The 17,805-nt window shown below is 43.4% G+C and overlaps 2 protein-coding genes across 7 annotated transcripts in view; both read right to left on the minus strand.

The window, feature by feature from the left end:
• Window positions 1–17,805, minus strand: part of SMAD9 (SMAD family member 9) — a 109,141-nt gene that overhangs the window by 83,095 nt on the left and 8,241 nt on the right. Inside the window, exon 2 of one of the 6 annotated variants that reach the window (XM_084879569.1) lies at window positions 815–877. The exons of the other annotated variants lie outside the window; for them this stretch is intronic. The gene's annotated coding sequence lies outside the window, so the exon portion shown is untranslated. The remainder of the gene's footprint in view (window positions 1–814; window positions 878–17,805) is intronic. 6 annotated transcript variants of the gene reach the window in all.
• The window catches only part of LOC311619666 (general transcription factor II-I repeat domain-containing protein 2-like), a gene marked incomplete at its 5' end in the record, with an annotated part of 100,051 nt that overhangs the window by 71,507 nt on the left and 10,739 nt on the right, over window positions 1–17,805 (minus strand). The window lies entirely within an intron of this gene.

Here is a 17,805-nt window from a genome sequence, read left to right on the forward strand (position 1 = left end):
ACAAATCAATAAACGTGATATACAACATAAACAAATTGAGAGATAAAAATCATATAGTCATATCAATTGATGCAGAAAAAGCATTTCACAAAATCCAACATCTTTTCCTGATAAAAACTCTCAACATGGTGGGAGTACAAGGATCATATCTCAATATAATAAAAGCTATATAAGATAAACCCACAGCAAACATCACACTCAATGGGCAAAAACTAAAACCATTCCCTCTAAGAACAGGAACAAGACAGGAATGCCCACTCTCACCACTCCTGTTTGACATTATAGTGGAAGTACTAGCCATTGCAATTAAACAAGAAAAAGAAATAAAAGGCATCCAATTTGGAAAAGAAGAAGTAAAGTTGTCCTTATTTGCAGATCACATGATACTGTACATGAAAATCCCAGAAGACTCCATCAAAAAACTAATAGACTTGATAAATGAATTTGGCAATGTAGCAGGATACAAAATTAACACCAAGAAATCTATGGCCTTTCTATACACCAATAGTGAACTTAGAGAAACAGAGACTAAAAAAGCAGTCCCATTTACCATTGCACCAAAAAAACTAAGATACCTATGAATAAACTTAACTAAGGAGGTAAAAGACCTATATGCGGAAAACTACACAACACTGAAAAAAGAGATAGAGAAAGATGTAAACAGATGGAAGAACATACCATGTTCATGGATTGGTAAAATCAACATCATCCAAATGTCCAAAGCAGTCTATAGGTTCAATGCACTCCCCATTAAAATACCAATGGAAAAAATAAATAAATAAAATAAAAAATACCAATGGCATACTTCACAGACCTTAAAAGAAGTCTCCAAAAATTCATCTGGAACAAAAAATGACCCCAAATAGCCACAGCAATCCTGAAAAAGAAGAACAAAGTAGGAGGGATCTTAATACCAGATTTCAAGCTGTATTACAAAGCCACTGTTCTCAAAACAGCCTGGTACTGGCACAAGAACAGACATATAGATTAATGGAATAGAATACAGAATCCAGATATCAACTCAAACCTCTATACTCAATTAATATTTGACAAAGGAGGCATGAACATACAATGGAGTCAAGACAGTCTCTTCAATAAATGGTGTTGGGAAAATTGGACAGATACATGCAAAAGAATGAAACTAGATCACCAGCCAAAACCGGTTTGGCTCAGTGGATAAAGCATCGGGCTGCGGACTGAGAGGTCCCGGGTTTGATTCCAGTCAAGGGCATGTACATTGGTTGCAGGCACATCCCCAGTAGGGGTGTGCAGGAGGCAGCTGGTCGATGTTTCTAGCTATCCCTCTCCCTTGTTGTAAAAAATCAATAAAATATATATATTTTTTAAAAACAACAAAACTAGATCACCAAATTATACCATATACAAAAATAAACTCAAAATGGATACAGGACTTAAACATAAGACGGGAAACCATAAAAATACTAGAGGCATCCACAGGCAGCAAAATCTCTGACATATGCCGAAAGAATTTCTTTTTTTTTTTTTAATATATTTTATTGATTTTACACAGAGAGGAATTGAGAGGGACAGAGAGTTAGAAACGTCAATGAGAGAGAAACATCGACCAGCCACCTCTTGCGCACCCCCCACGGGGGGATGTGCCCGCAACCAAGGTACATGCCCTTGACCGGAATCGAACCCGGGACCTTTCAGTCCGCAGGCCGACGCTCTATCCACTGAGCCAAACCGGTCCCGGCCGAAAGAATTTCTTTACTGATACTATCCCTAGAGCAATGGAACCTAAAGAGAAAATAAACAAATGGGACAACATCAAAATAAAAAGCGTTTTTACAGCAAAAGAAACCATCAACAAAACAAGAAAATCTACTGTATGGCAGAACATATTTGCAAATGTTATCACTGATAAAGGTTTAATCTCCAACATCTACAGACAGCTTATACAACTAAATAAAAAAAGACAATGATCCTATTTAAAAATGGGCACTGGACCTAAATAGAATATTTTCAAAAGAATACAGAAGGAAGGCCAAGAGACACATGAAAACATGCTCAAAGTCACTAATTATCTGAGAGATGCAAATCAAATGACAATGCGGTACTATCTCACACCTGTCAGAATGGCCAACATCAACAAATCAACAAATGACAAGTGTTGGCGAGGTTGCGGAGAAAAAGGAACCCTCGTGCACTGCTGGTGGGAATGCAGACTGGTGCAACCACTGTGGAGAACAGTGTGGAGTCTCCTCAAAAAACTGAAAATGGAACTCCCATTTGACCCAGTAATCCCACTCCTAGGAATATATCCTAAGAAACTAGAAACACCAATCAAAAAGGATATATGCACCCCTATGTTCATAGCAGCACAATTTACAATAGCTAAGATTTGGAAACAGCCTAAGTGCCCATCAGCAGATGATTGGATCCAAAAACTATGGTATATCTACACAATGGAATACTATGCTGCCATAAAAAAGAAAGAATTCTTATAATTTGCAGCAACCTGGATGGAATTGGAGAACATCATGCTGTGTGAAATAAGCCAATGAAAGAAAAACACAACATGATCTAACTCATTTATGAATAATAAAGAACATTATACATTGATGAACAAAAAGATAGATACATAGACAATAAAGCAACAAAAAGACTGTCAAATTACAGTGGGGAGGGTAGGGAGATATGGGGGAGATAAGAGATCAACCAAAGTACTTTTATGCATGCATATAAACATAACCAATGGATGCAAAACTCTATGGAGGAAGGGCATGTATGGGAGTGGGGGGGGGGCCAATGGTAAGATATGTACACATGTAATACCTTAATGAAAAAATAAAAAAAGGAAAGTATTACAAACAACTCTATGCCAAAAATGGAAAAAATCCTAGAAAAATACAATCTTTCAAAACTCAGTCAGAAAGAATCAGAAAACTGAAATAAGCCAATAACAACAAATAAAATTGAAACAGTAATAAAAAATAAAATAAAATAAACCTCCCAGCAAATAAAAGCCCTGAGCCAGAAGGCTTGGTGAGTTTACCAAATATTCAAAGAAGAACTAACACCTATTTTCAAACTATTCCAAAATATCCAAGAAGGAACATTTCCAAGCAATTTTTAATGAGGCCAGCATTATCCCAATTCCAAAAGAAAATTACAGGCCAATATGTCTGATGAGCCTAGATGATAAATTTATTAACAAAATATTAACAATTCAGATCCAGCAATATATTAAAAAGATCATGCATAATGACTAAGTAAAATTTAATCTGGGGATACAAGGTTGGCACAACATCCACAAATCCATAAGTATGATGCATCCCATAAACAAACTGAAACAAACAAACAAAAAAAACTGACGCAATCAATAGACGCAGAAAAAAATATTAGACAAAATCCAACACGCTTTTTGATAAAAACTCTCAGCAAAGTGAGAATAGAGGAATATGCCTCAAGATAATAAACATGTATCAATATTTCCTTGCTTTCTCATATAATAAACCTACAGCCAACATCATGCTCAGTGGGCAAAAACTAAAATCATTTCCCCTAAGAAGAGGAACAAGGAGGATGTCCACCTTCAACACTCTTATTAAGCATAGTATTGGAAGTCCAACACTCTTATTCAACATAGTATTGGAAGAAGCAAAATTAAGGCATCCAAATTGGAAAGGAGATCACATATTGTACAAAGAGAACAGTGAAGACTCCACTAACAAAACTACTAGATGAAATAAATGAATTTGTCAATACAAATTTACACCAGGATACAAAATTAACACCCAGAAACCCATGGCAATTTTATACACCAATAATAAACTCTTAGAAATACAATTTAGTCCTAGCTGTTTTGGATAGAGAATAGAGAATAGTGGATAGAGAATCGGCCTGCAGGTCTGAAGGGTCCCAGATTTGCTTTTGGTCAAGGGCAGGTGTCTGGGTTGTGGGCTTTATCCCAAGTAGGGGGCATGCAGGAGGCAGCCAATCAATGATTCTCATCGCTGATGTTTCTATCTCTTTATCTCCCTCTCCCTTCCTCTCTGAAATCAACAAAAATACATTAAAAAAAATAAAGAAATACAATGCACAAAAAAATTCCCATTTACCATAGCTTCAGATACTTAGGAATAAACTTAACCTATGAGGTAAAAGACCTGTACTCAGAAAACCACAGGATGTTGAAAAAAGAGAGAGAAGATATAAACAAGTGGAAAAATATACCGTGTCCATGGATTGGTATAGTTAACATCATTTAAAATGTCCATACTACACAAAGCAATTTATAGATTGAATGCAATACCTATTAAAATACCAATGGAGCCCTAAACAATTTGGCTCAGTGGATAGAGCATCGGCCTGTGGACTGAAAGGTCTCAGGTTCTATTCCAGTCAAGGGCATGTACCTTGGTTGTGAGCATATACCCTTACGACATGTGCAGGAGGCAGCTGATCGATGTTTCTCTCTCATCAATGTTTCTACCTCTCTATCCCTTTCTCTTCCTCTCTGTAAAAAATCAATAAAATACATTTAAAAAATACCAATGAAATATTTCACAGATCTAGAACAAATTCTCCAAAAATTTACATAGAACCAAATAGATCGCAAATAAGTGAAGCAATCTTTAGATAACAAAGTTGGAGGGATCACAATAAGGAATATAAAGTTATTTTACAAAATACTGTAATCAAACTAGCCTGTTACTGGCAAAGTAATAGGCATATAGATCCATGGAACAGAACAGAGAGCCCAAAATTCTACCCAAGCCATTGTGCTCAATTAATATTTGACAAAGGGGGCAAGAGCATACAATGGAGCAAAGACAGTCTCTTCAATAAATAGTATTGGGAAATTTGTACAGGTATATACAAAAAAAGAAAAAGAAAAGAAACTAGAATGCCAACTTACACCATACACAAGAATAAACTCAACATGGATAAAATACTTAAATGTAAATTGTGGCTCAGCTGGTGTTGCTCAGTGGTTGATCTACAAACCAGGTGGTCATGGTTGGATTAAAGTCAGGGCACATGACAGGGTTGCAGGTTAGTTCCCCAGCAGGAGGTATGCAGAAGCCAACCAATCAATGATTCTCTCTCATCATTGATGTTCTATCTCTCTCTCCCTCTCCGAAACCAATAAAAATATATTTTTAAGAAATGTAAACTGTGAAAGCATAAAAATGCTAGAACAAAACCCAAGCAGCAAAATCTTAGATATCTCAAGTAGCAGAATTTTTACTGATTTGTTACCTAGGGCAAGAGAGACAAAGGCAAAAATAAACAAATGGGACTTCATCAAACTAAAAAGCTTCTGCATAGCAAAAGAAGCCACCATCAAAATGAAAACACAACCTACTGTATGGGAGAACATATTTGCCAATGATACATCTGATAAGGGTTAACTTCTAAAATATGTAAAGATCTCAGCACTGGGAAGACAACTAATCCTTAAAAAATTGGCAAAGGGTCTAAATAGACATTTCTCCAGAGTGGACATACAGATAGCCAAGAAACATAGGAAAAATGCTCAAAATCACTAATCATCAGATATACAAATTAAAACCACAATGAAGTATCACCTCACACTTGTCAGAATGGCTATCACCAATAAATCAACAAACAACAAGTGCTGGTGAGGATGTGGAGAAAAAGGAACCCTAGTACAGCGGTCACCAACCTTTCAGGCCTCACAGACCACCAGTTGGCTACCACTGCCCTAATACACTGCTGGTGGGAATGCAAACTACAATAGTATAGCCACTATAAAAAACAGAATGAAATTCTCTCAAAAAAATTAAATATGGAACTGCCATTTGACCCAGTGATCCCATTTCTAAGAATATAGCCTAAAAAACCTGAAACACCTATCAGAAAGGATGTGCGCAGTAATTAAAAAACCACGGACTTCCTATGTTCATAGCAGTGCAATTTACGACAGCTAAGATCTGGAAACAGCCCAAGTGCCCCTCAGTAAATGAGTGTATAAAACAGCTGTGGTACATTTACACCATGGAATACTATGCTGTAATAAAAAAGAACTTCATTCCCTTTAAGAGAACATGGAGGGACCTAGAGATGATTATGCTAAGCAAAATAAGCCAGACAGAGAAAGACAAATATCACTAAATCTCACTTATATGTGGAATCTAATGAACACCATAAACTGATGAATAAAATAGAACCTGAGACATGGAAACATGGATCAGACTGATGAATCTCAGAGGAAAAAGGGCAAGGGGCTGGGAAAAGATTAAACGAAGAACTTATATACATATTAGTAGCCAATCACGTGACATAGCATGCAGTAGGCTGCCCACCATCCCTGTGGGAACTACAGTGTGCCTCCCGGGAGCCGCGCTGCTTCTGGAAGGTGGAAGTGAGCTGCCAGCATCCACAGGAGCCAGGAGGGAACCCCACCACATCCACGGAAGGTGGGAGGGACCCGCACAGCTTCCATGGGAGATGGGCCCGCCCTCTCCTCTCCAGGCCTGCACTCAGACACAGAAACTGCAGGCCAGCCCCCCTGTCCCTACCTCTGTCCTTGTCCCTGTCCCTGTCCCTGTCTGTGTCCACTCCAGCTCTGGGGGCCAACCTGATCTGGGTGCAGCAATAAAGCAAGCATTCCACCAGGCCAATCACACTGCCTGCTCTCAGCGGCCAACCCCTGGGACTGGGGAACTCCAGTGGGGCTGAAAAGACTGGGCGCTGCCATCTTGTGGCTATAGGTACCACCATCTTTGTGACATAGTGATGGTTAATTTGCATATTACCTTTTTATTAGATAGGACTAGAGGCCCAGTTCATGCAAATTCATGCACTGGAGGGAGGGGTCCTTCAGCCCAGCCTACCCTCTCTCACAGTCTGACACAGTCTGAGAGCCCTCAGGGGCAGGACATGACCGGGCAATTAGGGGAAGACAATGCCCCCATCACACTTCTGCTGCTGCCACTGCCAGCAGTTCAAACCTCAGCCAGCCCTAATTACCTACCATCTGAGGCTTGCCTGCACCTCAGGCTGGCCCTGAGAAGGTGGGAGGCTGAGCGGACTGGGGACTCTGAGGGCAGGCATGCAGAGTGGCTGGGCCCACCTAGGGGCAGGACTTGCCTTGCCACATGCCTGCAGCCCTGGCGGGGCTGAGGGGACTGAGCCCCATCCTCTTGTACTGTGGGGGCCACCATCTTTGAGGGCATAACAGACAATTAGCATATTCCCTCTTTATTGGCTGTGCGCACTACCATCTTTGAGGGCGGGGCTTCGATTAGCATTTTCCCTCCTTATTGATTGTGGGAGCCACCATCTTTGAGGGCGGGGCAGTCCATTAGCATATTCCCTCCTTATGGGCTGTGAGCGCTGCCGTCTTTGCAATGGTGTGAGGGTTGATTAGCATATTCCCTCTTTATTAGATAGGACTAGAGGCCTAGTGCACGAAATTCTTGCACGGGTGGGGTTCCTACATCTGGCAGGCGATCAAGACCAATGAGGACCAGGCTGATCAGGGCCCAAAGGGTCAGGAGAGGGAGTAATGATGCCTGGGCCGGGTGCAGAAGGAACAGACGCCAGATGCTGACACTGTCCTCTGCGCTGTGCCACCCCAGAGTTCCCCTCCTCCCCCCTCTCCTTCCCTCAGTGCTGGCAGGGGGAGGGATGGGGGTTGGGCTAGGAAAGGTTTTGATCCCCAGTTTAGAATGTGCAGGAGGCAGCCAATCAATGATTCTTTATCATCATTGATGTTTCTATCTCCATTTCCCTCTCCAAAATCAATCAAATATATATATTTAAAATACAAGGTTTTTAGAGGAAGAAAGCTAGGGCAAGGGAGCTATTGATAGGGGGCCATTTGAAACCTTGCTCACATTTCAGATAGGATAACATAAGGTGGTCCTCAGGGGTGACAGGTGAGTAGTGGCAGTGGGTGGAAAAGGGCACTGCAGGCTGGGGAACAGGCTGCAACGACTGAGAATGTCAGTAACAGTAACATGGAGAGTGTGTTGGGGCCATCGCTGGAATCGTTCATACCCAAGAGGTTTTGATTCTGGACGGGAAGACTAACATGGAGATCAGCAGGTCTTTCTTAGCCTAGAAGGTAAAGTGGGAAGCAGGAGCAGCCTTACCTGCCTCTTTACAAATGTAAACATGCAGTGTAACTGCACATGGATGTCAGTTACAATTGGAGGGGGAGGGGGCGAAGCCATGCCCCCAAACACATGTAGTATGTGAAGGAGCAGGCAGGAAGCCAGATGCTGAAAGACAGAGCTGATGTGGTGCTATTGGCCAGGGAGGCCAAAGCCACTCCCCCAAGCGCACGTAGTTTAGGAAGGGCCAGGCAGGAAGCCAGTAGTTGGAAGTAGCCACACATCACTAGTGAGTCCCTGTGAGACACGGCGCATCAGCCAGGCAAGGCGGGGCCTGGGAAGAACTTTCCTTCCTGGAGCCTTTCTTTCCAGGGTAGCAGCATCAGTCATTTAAAAAAAAATTTTTTTTATTGGAAAGTAAACTCTGGGCTTTCAGTTCCTGGGATCCCTGGGACATAGCATGTGCCTCCAGGCCTCACTGTGCCTCCCCTCCTCCTGGGTTGAGTGTCTGGTCCCTGGTGGTCGTTACAGCTGTTATGCCCTTAGGGCTTTTATTATATAAGATATGCATTGTCCATGAACACAGAAAATAGGGTGTGAAAGCCTGGGGCAGGGTAGAAATTGGGAGATGGGGGGTAAGAGGGAAAAAGGGGGTGACATTTGTAATACTCTAAAAAATAAATATAAAAAAGAAAGAAAATTAATAGATAAATAATGCAATCTTACAATATCATGTTATATAGCAAAAAACTATATTAACAATAACAACAAAGAAGACTTAATCTTTAGAGACATACATGTATAAGATTTAGTGACTGTTATGACCAAATGATCAGAACAACCAGAACAACTGGTTGACCAGTTGGTATGATGTGCACTGACCACAAGGGGGCAGAGACTCAATGTAAGAACTTCCCCCTGATGGTCAGTGCACCCCCACAAGGGGAACGCTGCTCAGCCACAAGCCAGGCTCATAGCTAGTGAGTACAGCGGTGATGGTGGGAGTCTCTCCCACCTCCATGGCAGCGCTAAAGATGTCCAACTGCCTGCTAAGACCCGCTCCCCATGCAAAACAAGCCTAACCTGGCAGTCAAACATCCCCCGAGGGCTCCCGGACTGCAAGAGGGAGCAGGCCAGGCAAAGGGACACCCCTGAGTGCAAGAATTTCGCTCATTAAGCCTCTAGTATATATCCTAATATATAAAAAGCCAGGGGCCATCACAACCTAAACAACATGTCTAACGACCAAACAGGCTGTGTGCACAGCAGGTTCGGGTGGGCGGAGACCTCTGGCAGTGGGGATGGGGGTGGGAGAGGCGGGCCAGGTGAAGGGCAGCCTGTAGCCTGTACTCCCCACATGGGGGTGGCAGCAGCAGTGAGTGCTTCTGATGGCCCGCAGGCTCCACTTAGTGCCACTCACAGCTGCCGCCACATGCTGTGGTATAAAACACATTGTGTAAGTTAACTGAAATGCAAGCACCACCTCCATGGCACACCTCCACTTCTGTCAGTCCCACCAGCCCTGAGGCACCCTCCCCAAGCTGTTTCTGGTGAGGCTTGTGGGAAGATCCCGCCTTGGAGCACACCTGGCTCCAGAGGAGGAGGCAAGCGCACTGCAGGCATCACAGTGGACAGCCTGGTTCCCTCTGTGCTGAAGGCCTGGAAAGACCCTAGTGACAAAGGTAGGACAGGGCCCAGTGACAAGGCAGCTGTGACAGTGATGGCCCCTGTGACTGACATGTGCCAGAAGGTGCACGATCACAGGGACAGCCACTGTGGTGGGCCAGACTGATGTCCCCTTGGTTGCACCGCACCACACCAGTTTGTGGATCTGCACAGGCACAGGCCTAGGCCTTTGATGTGTGCAACCTCGTCTCCGCCATCCCACATGTCCCCCAGTGCACTGTCACCCACATGCACCCGCAACAGTCCCGGAGCACGGCTCAAGCAGGTTCCCCCCACCCCTCCACCACACTTCCATCAACCCTGGCATGACTAAGTGCCCCACATGACTTGCACACATCCCCTTCAGCATCTGACATCCTTTGGGGCGTGTCTGGATGCTCGGGGTGGGCACCTGTGATATGACAGTGAGGGGGTGGAGTTGTGATACCCTGTTCCCACGGAGGCCAGTACAGTGACAAGATTGCCTCCGTGGGGCTAATGAGGGTGCTAAGGCACCTGAAGGTCATGGAGTGGCCCTTGCTGAGGTGCCTTAAGTCATTGTTCAAGATGGAGGTGAGGAGGTCCATCCTCTCAGTGAAATGGCAGGAGAGTCAGGGCGACTGCAGAGGAGGAATGCGCACTGGGGGTATTGGCGCCCATGGGTGAAGGCTGCCTTGACTGACCCTCACTTGTTCAGGACCTAGCACGTTCCTGCCGGGAAGCGAGTGACAGGACATGCTTTTCCTTGTTAATGAGAGAAAACATTGATTCTCCCACTGCCCCTGAAGGTGGAAAGCGGAGTGGGGAGACATGCGGGGAGTGAGCAAGGTTCCGTCTGTTGGTTCCAAGCCCACCATTGGTTCCTTTCACTGCTGACAAGAGATATACAGGGTGTCCCTCCAAAATGTATACATACTTTGAATACCTAATAATTCCAATGGGTTTAAGCATGAAATGAAAGAAACAACAATGGAGCTGTCATCTGTTAAAAGTGGATGCATAAACTGGCAATTGGACATTCCCTGATGGGGTCCCAGGCCTGGCTGAGGGGACAGCCCCACCCCACCCCCATGCATGAATTTTATGCACCAGGCCTTTAGGAGACATGTGTATATTTTTTCATTAATTCAAGTGTTGATGAACATTTGTGTTGTTTCCACCTTCAGACTATTGTGAATAGTGCTGTTATGAACATTTGTGCACAACTATTTGTTTGAGTCCCTTACTCAATTCTTTAGAGTATGTAGAATTTCTGGGTCACATGGTAATTTTTTGTTTAACATTTTGAGACACTACCAAGGTGTTTTCCATAACTGCTAAACCATTTTACATTCCCAACAGAAATATGAGTTTCAGTTTCTCCACAACTTTACCAACACTTACTATTTTCCACTAGGGGCCCAGTGCATGAATTCATGCACCTTGAAAGGAACTGTGGGCAGCGAGGCTGCAGTGGGCACAGGGGGAGGTCTTGGTCCACCCTCTGTGCCCGTGCCTTGCTCCTCCCACTGAGGCCCCAGTCCCCTGTCTGCCGGCAGCCCCACTTCCACCACTGCTGCTCCCACACATTGATGGCATCAGCCACACTCGCACTGCTGATGATGTGAAGTGATTGGGCCCAGCACTAGCAGCAGGTGAGAGCAGTGGCTACTTCCCTGATCACCCCTCAGGAGCAGGGGGAGGTGGAGAAACCCTGAGGGGTGATTGGGGTCAGCAGCTGCTGCTCATACCTGCTGAAGGTGCCAAGAGATCAGGGCCAGTGCTAGGTGCCAGCAGTGGGTGCGAGCGGGGCTGGCACCAGCAGCAGGTGTGAGCACCAGAGGGGACCGTGGCACACAGGAACAAAGAATTTTCAGTAACCACCAGAGGCTTGCCCTGATGACAGCAACCCACACCCTGCCTTGGTCTGGTGCCCCCACTCACCTGCTCCACCATCCCGCCACAGCTGACACCCACCATGTTCTATGCTCTGCCACCTCCTGCTGACACCCACCAGGTTCCACGCATGCCCCTTGGTGGACAGTGCACATCATAGCAACTGGTTGTTCGGTTGTTCTGCCATTTGATCTATTTGCATATTAGGGTTTTACATACATAGACTAGAGACCAAGTGCATGAAATTTGTGCATAGGTGGGTGGGATCCCTCAGTTCGGCCTGCACTCTCTCACAATCCAGGATTCTTGGGAGACGTCCAACTGCCAGTTTGGGCACGATCCCTGCAGGATTGGGTCTAAACCAGCAGTTGGACATCCCTCTCACAACCCAGGACTGCTGGCTCCTAATAGCTCACCTATCTGCCTGCCTGCCTGATGGCCCCTAACCACTCTGCCTGCTGGCCTGCTTGCCCCCAACGCGCCCCCCCCCCACTGCCTGCTCACCTCCAATTGCCCCCCCCCTGCTGGCCTGATCACCCACAATACCCTCCCCACCCCCCCAGCAGCCTGATCAGCCACAACTGCCATTCCATCCTGGTCTGATCACCCACAACTGCCTGCCCCTCTTGGCTCTTAACCACCTCTACTTCGGCCCTGCCACCATGGCTTTGTCCAGGAGAACATCTGGAAGGCCTCCTGAAAGGTCTTTCAGTCTAATTAGCACATTACCCTTTTCTTAGTTTAGATCTGGTGCACAGGTGGGGGTTGGCTGGTTTGCCCTGAAGTGTGTCCCGGATCAAGGTGGGAATTCCCTTGGGGGGTGGGGCAGCCTAGGAAAGGGGCCTGTGGTGGTTTGCAGGCTGTCCATACCCCCATTAGGGTGGGAATTCTCACTGGAGATGGTGCCAGGCTGGGCAAGGGGCTGGGGCAGTTAGCAGGCCAGCCATGCCCCCATAGGGTGAGGGTCCCTGCTGGAGGGGTGTGGCCAGCCTGGGTGAGGAGCTGAGGGCTGTTTTAAGGCTGGCCACACCCCCGTGCCTGGCCAGCCTAGGTGAGGGACTGAGTGCTGTTTGCAGACCCCTCCCTTGGCAGCTAGGTGGGCAACAGTAAACCAGGCTGGCTCCGTGGCCACTGCCCACACGCCCCTCCTTTAGTGGTGGCCAGGGTGGGCGGGGGCAACCCAAACCTTCCACGTGCCCCGAGTGGCTCCATGGCTACTGCCCTCAGGCCCCTCCAGTGGCTGAGCTAGGTGGGCAGGAAGCTTGGCTTCCTTCATTGCCAGGGGTGACTCAAGCCTCCTGCTCGCTTTTGCTGGCTTTGTGGCTGCCACCTTCTTTGTCCTGCTAATTTACATACTTACTCCTAATTGGCTGGTGGGTGTCACAAAATGATGGTTAATTTGCATAGTTATCTTTTATTTGTGTAGATTTTTTGTTTGCTTGTTTTTATCGTTTCCCTAGTAGGTATAAAGTGGTGTCTCCTAATAGTGTTGACTAATAGTGCTGAGCATTTTTTCATATGCTTATTGGTCACTTGTATATTTTCTTTGGAAAAATGTCTATTTCAGTCCTTTGTCTATTTTTAAATTGCATTGTTTGTCTTTTTGTGCTGCATTGCAACAATTCTTGGAATAGTCTAAATATGGACAGTACAATATATGATTTGAAAATATTTCCTCCTTTTTGTATGTTGCCTTTTAAAAATTTATTTTCATTGTATTACAGATGTCCCATTTCCCCCTTTTTTTTGTCCCTCTCCACCTGATTCCCCACCGTAGGCATTCACTGCACTATTGTCTATGTCCAAGGTCTATGCATAAATGCATAAAAGTTCTTTGGTTAATCTTTATACTTTCATGTTAATGCCCTTTGATGCCCAAAAGTTTTTAATTTTATAATATCCAATTTATTTACTTTTTATTGTTTCTCTTAGCTTTCCATGTCATATTTAAAAATCCACTGCTAAATCCAAGGTCATGAAGATTTATCCCTGTTTTCTTCTGAGGGTTTTATGATTTTAGCATTTATATTTAGGCCATTGATCATTTCATTTTTTTGTGTTTAGGCTGAGGTAGGGGTTCAACTTCATTCTTTTGCCAGTAGCTATCCAAATATCCCAGCCCCATTGTTGAAGAAACAATGCTTTCCTCACTGAATGACCTTAACACTTTTGCCAAAACTATGTTGGCTGTAGACATTTGGGTTTATTTCTGGACTTCCAGTTCTAACTCATTGATCTCTATGTCTATCCTTATACCAGTAACTCACTGTTTTGATTACTATAGCTTTGTAGTGAGTTTTAATACTTGAAAGTGGGAGCCTTTCTACTTTGTTTTCCATTTTCAAAATTGTTTTATATTTTAGTATTTCCTTTTCCCCATCACAACATAAGCTTATCAGGACATGGATTTGTGTCCATTCTCTTCACCAGTACTCCAGCACATAGAATTGATCCTAGCATGCAGTGGTCCACAACTCAGAAGTAGAGGTGGGGAGTGGGAGGAGAAGAGGCAAGAGAGGAAGAGGATAAAAGTTCAAACCAGTTTTAAAAGAAGAGTTGAAATGGCAGGAAAAAGATGTGTTAGGCCTTTGGCTCCAATGCCAAGGGACACTTTTCAAACCTTACTGGTAGGAAACACAAGCAACACTAACCAATCTGGTGTGAGAGTCAGTCTTTAGTAATTCAAGTGTACTAAAACTAAAAATCATTTAGTTACTATCACACTTAACATTTTATGTTTTTCAAAAACAAAATATCAGAAGGGATTCAACATGGCATTCAACAGGACTGGAGTGAGGGAGAGAGTGTGAGTAAGAAGGGGAGTGAGAAGAGAGTGTGTGCTGTGTGTATGTGTGAGAAGGACAGTTAGATCTCACAGGAGTCTCCAGGTAGGCAAGTAAGGCTCTCCTAGACAAAGAGGCACTCCCAGCACAACCATGCCATCTTGGAGCACAGCCGCGCCACCACCGAGACTATTTTCATACACTGCCCAGAGGGTGCAGTGAGTTGAACATCAGTGGGATCTGCCACGTCCCTGCCTCCAGCACTGGGGCTACCAGAGAGTGGGATGCCAACAGTATCTGGCTCATGCCCCCTGCTGAACCAGAGCACCTGCAGCTGACAGCTGTGGGACCAGCTCCATGGGGGAAGGGAGTACAGCATAGAACAGAGACAACCAAGGTGTGAGATTTAAGGCAGGCCCAGCCTCTGGGCTATGGAGTCCCTAAATACTGGACTACTAGGGGCTTCAACCTCTAGGACCTCAATCAGATTCCCCAGGGCCAGAAAAGGACAAAGACTCACATTTACCTGCACTAGAGCAGCTTCCAGGGGACCCAGGATACACACCAAGGGACCAGATTCAACATCAAAGCAAAATCCAGTGAGCCCACATTAGCAGACCCAAAGGTCTTTGAGTGTATGAATGTGTGGTTTTGTTTTTGGGGATGAGTGAGTGCATTTTTTTTTTTTTTTGCTTTTTGTTATGTTTTTGCCCTTCTTTTTCCTTGCATATTCTGTCTTTCCTTTTATTCTATTCTACTTTAGCCTATTCTTATTGTTATTTTTTCTTATTCTGTTTTCTTTTTCTTTTTTCTCATTCCTTTTCCATTTTCCTTTTCCTAGCTAAATCTTAATATACTCATGATTACTACATTTAATTTCATTATTATTATTTCATTTATTTTCTGTTTCCTCTTTGTTTTTTCCTCCTATACTGTTTTTTTTTTTTTTTTTTATTTGTTTGTTTGTTTGTTTTGGGGTTTTTTTTAGCTTCCTCCTTGCTTCTATCTTTTCATCTTCTACTTTCTGCCTTTTTCTTTATACCCCTCTAAGTCTTTGGTCACGTGTCTTTTCATATTTTTTTTCTTTTTCTTTGCTTTATCTTCTCTTTCCTTCTTAGTCATTCCTATATTTACTGCATTGATTAGCTTAATTTTCATGGTGTTTTTCTTTTTTAATATATTTTTATTGATTTCAGAGATTAAGGGAAAGGGAGAGATTGAAAAATCAATAATGAGAGAGAATCATTGATCAGCTGCCTCCTGCACACCCCCAACCAGAGATCAAGCCCACAACCCAAGCATGTTGTTCCCTTGACCAAAATCAAACGTGGGACCCTTTGGTCCACTCTGACACTCTATCCACTTAGCCAAACCAGCCAGGGATCATGGTGTTTTTTGTTTGGACCTGTGTGGGGTTTTTTTTTTTGTTGTTGTTTTTAATATATTTTATTAATTTTTTACAGAGAGGAAGAGAGAGGGATAGAGAGTTAGAAACATCGATGAGAAACATCGATCAGCTGCCTCTTGCACACCTCCTACTGGGGATGTGCCCGCAACCAGGGTACATGCCCTTGAACGGAATTGAACCCAGGATCTTTCAGTTCACAGGCCGACACTCTATCCACTGAGCCAAACCGGTTTTGGCAAGGACCTGTGTGTTTTATTCCATTTTGTATAACAACTGGCATGATGACGTAGGCGTTGAACCGCACATCAGAGGAGAGATTCTTCCAACCAATGGGACATCAACAATCAAGTTTCAATTACAACAGGAAAGTCCAAATAAGGTGCACAAAGGGAATTCCTAGAGCATCCAGCTCAGGTGAACAAAGAGATTGCATCACTGGACCCTTCAAGACACTTTATACATTAGGCCAGCCCGAAAAGACTTGGAGGCATAACAGTTCTTTGAATGAATAGAGGCAAATATTAATACAAAGAGATAGCTAAAATAGGGATACAAAGAAGCAAACCCCAAATGAGAGGAGGAAAAAAAGAATAGCTAGAAAAACAACTAGACAAATGGAGACAAGCAACTTATCAGACATAGAGTTCAAAGCAATACTTATGAAGATGTTTAAGAAACTTAGTACAAATTACAATAGCATGAAAAGGGAAATAGAGGCTAAGGATGACAACCAGACAACAATGAAGAATGATACATCTGTCATCAAGAACACAGTGGAAGGGATTAAAAGTAGATTGGATGAAGCAGAGGACCGAATCAGAGATTTGGAAGACAAGATAGAAAGAAATACCCAATTACAGCAGCAAATAGAAAAAAGGAATTAAAAAGCAGGAAAATAGCTTAAGGGAACTCTAGAACAACACAAAATGTAACAACATCCACATTAAATGAATTTCAGAAAAGAGAAGAGGGGGGAACAAGGAACAGAGAGCCAGTTTAAATAAATAATGACTGAAAACTTCTCCACCTGGTGAAGGAAAATGTCACACAAGTTCAGGAGACACAGAGTCCCAATAAAAAAAAAACCCAAAGAGACTCACACCTAAAGACTTCATAATTAAAATGGCAAATATTAAAGACAAAGAAATAATCTTAAAAGCAGCAAGAGAGAGACAAAATATTACCTACACATGAGTTCCCATTAGAATGTAAAGTGTCTTCTAAATAGAAATACTTCAAGCCAGAAGAGAGTAGCATGAAGTACTCAACTAAATGAAAAGCAAGGGCTTAAATCCAAGACTATTGTATCCAGTAAGCTTATCATTTAAAATTGAAGGAGAGCCAGGTAGTGTAGCTCAGTGGTTGAGCACTAACCTATGAACCTGGAGGTCACAGTTCCTGGTCAGGGCACATGCCCAGATTGTGGGCTCTAGCCCTAGTGTGGGATGTGCAGGAGGCAGCCAATCAATGATTCTTTCTTGTCAATGATGTTTCTATCTCTTTCTCCCTCTTCCTTCCTCTCTGAAATCAATAAAAATATATACATTTTAAAAATAGTAAAATTAGATTAAAGGAGAAATAAAAAACTTTCTAGACAAAAAAAAAAAAAAAAAAGTTAAAGGAGTACATTACTACCAAAGCAGCAATAAAAGAAATGTTAAAGGGACTGCTTTAAGAATCAGAATAAAAGGAGAGAGAGGATCATAGACATAAAGAAAAGAAAAATGGCAAAAATAAATACCGATCAATAATAACTTAAATGTAAATGGATTAAATGCTCCAGTCAGAAGACATAGGGTAACTGAGTGGATAAGAAAACATGACCCACATATAAGCTGTCTATAAGAGACCCATCTCAGAAGATACACCCAGACTGAGAGTGAAGGGATAGAAAAATATATTTCATGCAAATAGAAAGGAAAAAAAATTTGGGATAGTAACAGTCATATCAGACAAAATAGACTTAAGGGGGGGGGCATAACAAGAGATTAAAAAAATGCCACTTCATAATACTAAAAGGAAT

Source organism: Pipistrellus hanaki, assembly GCF_964339955.1.
Source record: "Pipistrellus hanaki genome assembly, chromosome: 3".
Classification (NCBI taxonomy): domain Eukaryota; kingdom Metazoa; phylum Chordata; class Mammalia; order Chiroptera; family Vespertilionidae; genus Pipistrellus; species Pipistrellus hanaki.